The sequence below is a fragment of the Lycium barbarum genome, chromosome 6 (assembly GCF_019175385.1).
Source record: "Lycium barbarum isolate Lr01 chromosome 6, ASM1917538v2, whole genome shotgun sequence".
NCBI classification, from domain to species: domain Eukaryota; kingdom Viridiplantae; phylum Streptophyta; class Magnoliopsida; order Solanales; family Solanaceae; genus Lycium; species Lycium barbarum.
Window position 1 is genome coordinate 45,912,419 of NC_083342.1, and position 5,110 is coordinate 45,917,528.

Genomic DNA, 5,110 nt, shown 5'->3' on the forward strand with positions numbered 1-5,110 from the left:
TACAAAAAATATAAATCCACATCCACTTCCACTGTACAAAAAAAAATATAAATCCACATCCACTTCCACGGTACAAAAATATAAATCCACATCCACATCCACTTCCACTGTACAAAATGTAAATCGACATCCACTTCCACTGTACAAAATATAAATCCACATCAACTTCCACGGTACAAAAATATAAATCCACGTCCACTTCCACGGTACAAAATGTAAATCCACGTCCACTTTCGTGGTACAAAAATATAAACCCACGTCCACTTTCGTGGTACAAAAAATATAAATCCACATCCACTTCCACGGTACAAAAATATAAATCCACATCCACTTCCACAAATTTTGTAATGCGAGAAAGAAAAATCCACGTCCACGTCCACGTCCACAATGTTTATAATGTAAAAAGATAAATCCACTTCCACGTCCACAATATCCACATTGCAGAAAAACAAATCCACGTCCACTTCCATAAAATTTATAATGTAAAAATATAAATCCACATCCACGTCCACATCCACGAAGTCATTCGTGTGAAAAATGATAAATTCACGTCTACTTTCGCAAAATTTATAATGCAAGAAAGATAAATCCACGTCCACGTCCACGTCCACAATGTTCATAATGTAAAAGATAAATCCACTTCCACGTCCACAATATCCACAATGCAGAAAATAAATCCACGTCCACTTCCACAAAAATTTATAATGTAAGAAATATAAATCCACTCCACGTCCACATCCACGGTAAAATATAAATCCACATCCACTTCTACAAATTTTATAATGTAGAATTTCATGTCCATGTCCACAAGATGCGTAGCATGTAAATTTATATCCCCGTCCATTTTCACAAATTGTATAATGCGAGAAAGATAAATCCACCTCCACGTCCACATCCACAATGTTTATAATGTAAAAAGATAAATTCACTTCCACGTCCACAATATCCACCATGCAGAAAATAAATCCACGACCACACAATCTAAGATATTGAAATATAAATCCACGTCCACTCTCACAATTTGTAATGTAGAAATGTATATCCACGTTTATGTCCACATTCACAAAACCATTCGTGAAGAGATATAATTCCACATCCTAATTCACGTCCCGTTGTGACGTAAGTTAAATCTACAATTGTCCCCACGATTTAACATATGATTCAAGATTTCGATCCTGTCATCTCATTAAATAATACATTCTAAAAAGAACTTGTTAGCGACTTGAAATAAATAAATATGTATGAAGTGATGATAAAGTTGAGGAATTCAAACCGATAACAGGTGACCATGTCCGTATCCACTTTGAAGAAGGTTAACTCCACGATTATGTGCCCTTGATCCATCGAGAAATGCCACGAGCTAAAACGACCATTAGCGGTAAGAATATGTAAATAGCTGGGTTTGAAAGAATTACGCTCACAACCCTTGGTTGAGAAAATAAATTCGTGTCCACTGTTGCGATCAAAATTTCATGAAGAATGGAGCAACATCCACCATTTAGCGCAAGCTAAATTTACATCCACATTGAAGAATATTTGCCTTTTTTTACAGAGAGCTAACTCTTTGTTCACGTCCATAACTAAAATTTGAGAAAGAGTCAAATATGCTCCATATCTATGCTAATTGAACTGTCTCATCAAAGAAAAATTGTGAGTTTAAAAGAAAATTGGTTGACTTGTGCTTGTTGGGGAACTTGGTCCTAGAATTGATTCTTGTCTCAGTCGCGTCCACGTTCTTCGATGCTTCACCACATATTTTGCTTTGCCAAGGAGTTTCAGTTATAAGTAATAAAAAGTGTATTTTGAAAGTAAGAGTAACGAGACTTGGATGACTTCGAAGAGAAATATTTAGTGGCTCTAAAATTGATTGTGAAGACTCGAATTCGAACTTATCAACATTTTAGAAAGACATGGATGAACTTTATTTAAAGTTGTTGAACATTTAAGACCACTTTGTGCTACTTCTACGAAAATTGCCCCAGTTTCCAGTCCTGGAGGCGCATAGTTCTAAACAATTGAAAAGTGAGAAAGTTGTAATGAAAATTTTTGAAAGCGATTTGACCGATTTCAAAAATTTATCCCAGTTTCAAGATACTAGGACACATGAATTTAAACAGTGGGAAGACCAAAATCTTATATAAAAAAATCCTTATGATACTCATAGGGACTAAAATGGTTGGAAAAAACCAAAAAAACTTTTTTAAAAAGAAGGGCCAAACCCGCCTTGGGTTGCCTACGTATCCAAAGGAATCAGGCCAGATGTAGTTCGTGAGTAAAAATAAGAACTTTTGAGGATTTTTTTTAATTTATTTAAAAGGAGGGCCGAACCCGATGTGGGTTGCCTACGTATCTAAAAGGAAGTCAGGCCACACGTAGTTCAAACCTATAAACAAAGACACTGAAATATTTTGAAAAGCGTGGCCAAACCCGATATGGGCTGCCTACGTATCCTAAAGGAAGTCAGGCCAAGCGTAGTTCATTACAACAAATGACAAAGTCTTAATTTAGAAAGGCCGTAATAAAACATAGAGGCGACATGACAAAAAGAAACTAAAGGTTCTAGCTTATGCCTCCGGCCTATTACAAAAGGAAATTTAAACTTAAATTACTGAAACTCCCGGCGAACCGGGGCTAAGATAAAAGTCCAATTCTTCAACTCAGGTCTTGGCTCGGCAGCCTATAAGGTCACTGTTTTAGCAAAGTCTTCGATTACCCCAACATGATCATCTTCATCTTCCACGAACAAGTTCTTGATCCCTTCCACAATATCATCATAGGCAACTTCAACAGTCAGATCTGAAGTTTTGGAGATGGCAGGTTTTAAGAAAGTTTTATCAATGGTAGGAATGGGTTTTGGCAAGAAAATATCCTTTCCTTTATTATTTCGTGCTTTCTTTGCTTCTTCCTTAGTTGGTTCATATCCCAAACCAAATGTGAACTGTTGTGCAGGGAGAACTACAGGCTCAACCCGCCCATTTAATGTCTTCCCTAACCCAAGTCCAGGTTGGTACCCATTTTTTAGCATTTCCTTTGCAACCATGATTGCGGCGCATGACCTTTTTGATTCTTGAGTTTGACACACTTCACCCACTCTAGTAACATTCACAACCTCCCAAGCATGGTAAGTTGTTCCATCAAACCCTCTTGTTGCCTCGATGAATGGGATGGATTGCTCTCGATAGATAGACGTGTCACCTTCTCCATGTATGCATATTTATTGTTGATCCCACTCAAATTTGACAGTTTGGTGCAAAGTAGATGGTACAGCTCCAGCCAGATGGATCCACGATCTTCCTAACCGCATGTTGTATATCGTGGAGATATCAAGTACTTAAAAATCCATAATGAACTCAACAGGTCCAATCAGCACATTCAACTCTATTTCTCCAATAGGACGTCTTTGAGCCCCATCGAATGCTCGAATATTCATATCACTTGTCTTAAGCTCGCTAATATTATATCCGATCTTCTTCAGACTTGTTAGTGGACAAATGTTAAGTCCAGAGCCCCCATCAATCAATACTTTAGACACAAACATGTTACGACACTTGACAGTTATATAGAGTGCTTTGTTGTGACTACATCCCTCTGGTGGCAGTTCTTCATTATCGAAGCTGATTGGATGACTGTCAAGCACGCGCCCAACTATCCCAGCTAACCTCTCACTAGTTGTTTCGCTTGGAACATATGCTTCATTCAAAATCTTCAAGAGTGCATTTCTGTGTACATGTGAACTTAAAAGCAAAGAAAGAATAGGAATCTGGGCATTGGTCTTTTTCAACTGATCCACAACTGAGTACTCACTGGCCTTAATCTTCCTAAAAAATTCTTCTGCCTCGGCTTCTGTCACGACCCTTTTGGGAGGAACATTGCTTTCTTTAGTTTGCCTCAATCTAGCTAGCTCTTCTGGGGTATAGCACCTTCCGGACCTTGTCATTCCTGACATCTTAATCTTGTCAGGGATCGTTTCCTTTCCTCGACACTCCATCACAGCTTGTTGATAATTCCATGGTACGACTTTGGTATCGAGCACTGGTAATTGGTTTGGTGCTTTAACTACTTCCACAGGTGTTGATGAAGCTCCTAATATCTCGACAGGCACAAAACCTCTTATCACTATAGCCGAAGAAGCAACGGCTATAAGACCATGATCTTCCACGCTATTCACAGGCACTATGAATTTGGCCGGATCATCATCATTTTCATCTATTCCAATCATATTTATTGTGGCCCCATCATGGGTCGGGAGTGGATTTTTAACCACTTTTGGTGCTGGTTGTTTGACCATGATCTGTTTTGCTTCAATAAGATCTTCAACCTTGTGTTTCAATGCGTAACAACGATCAGTGGAATGGCCTTTTACCCTCGAATTATATGCACATGTTTTAGTGGGATCAAAACCTCTAGGTAGTGGATCTGGAATTCTGCCTTCCACAGGATACCATAATCACGAAGCTTGCAGTCTTTCAAAAACAACGCTCAATGGCTCTCCCAATGGTGTAAAATTGCGAAAAGGTCTATTTGGGCGAGGTGTATATGCATTGTTTGGATGATGAGATTGTGATGGTGGAGTTGGGTATGTTGGTGGTCGTGGATCTCGGTATGTTGGTTGTGTATTGTAGACGGGGTAGGAAATTTGTGGTGATTGAGGCTGGTAAGATGACAAAGTTTGGTTGCATGGATGTGACGAATATTGGAAATATGGTGAGTGGAGAGCGTTAGAATTGTATCACGGAGGTTGTTGATGGTGGTATGAGGTGCTTCCCAGAGCCATTATCCTTGCCGCGTCCTTTTCTTTTTTCTTTCCATTTCCAAGAGCACCAGTTTGTATGGCCTTACTAGTGGACTGCAATGCTGCTAGACTTGTTATTCTCCCTGTCTTAATGCCATCTTCGATCATGTCCCCAGCTTTGATCACTTCTGCAAAAGTTTTTCCGCCCATTGTCACCAAACGTTCATAGTACTCTGGTTCTAGTGCCTGAATAAAGAAAGTAACCATTTCTGTTTCCTCCATGGGAGGGTGTACCCTAGATGCTTCTTCCCTCTACCGTTTAGCATATTCTCAGAATGATTCGGTTGACTTCTTTTTTAACTTTGTAATTGAGATTCT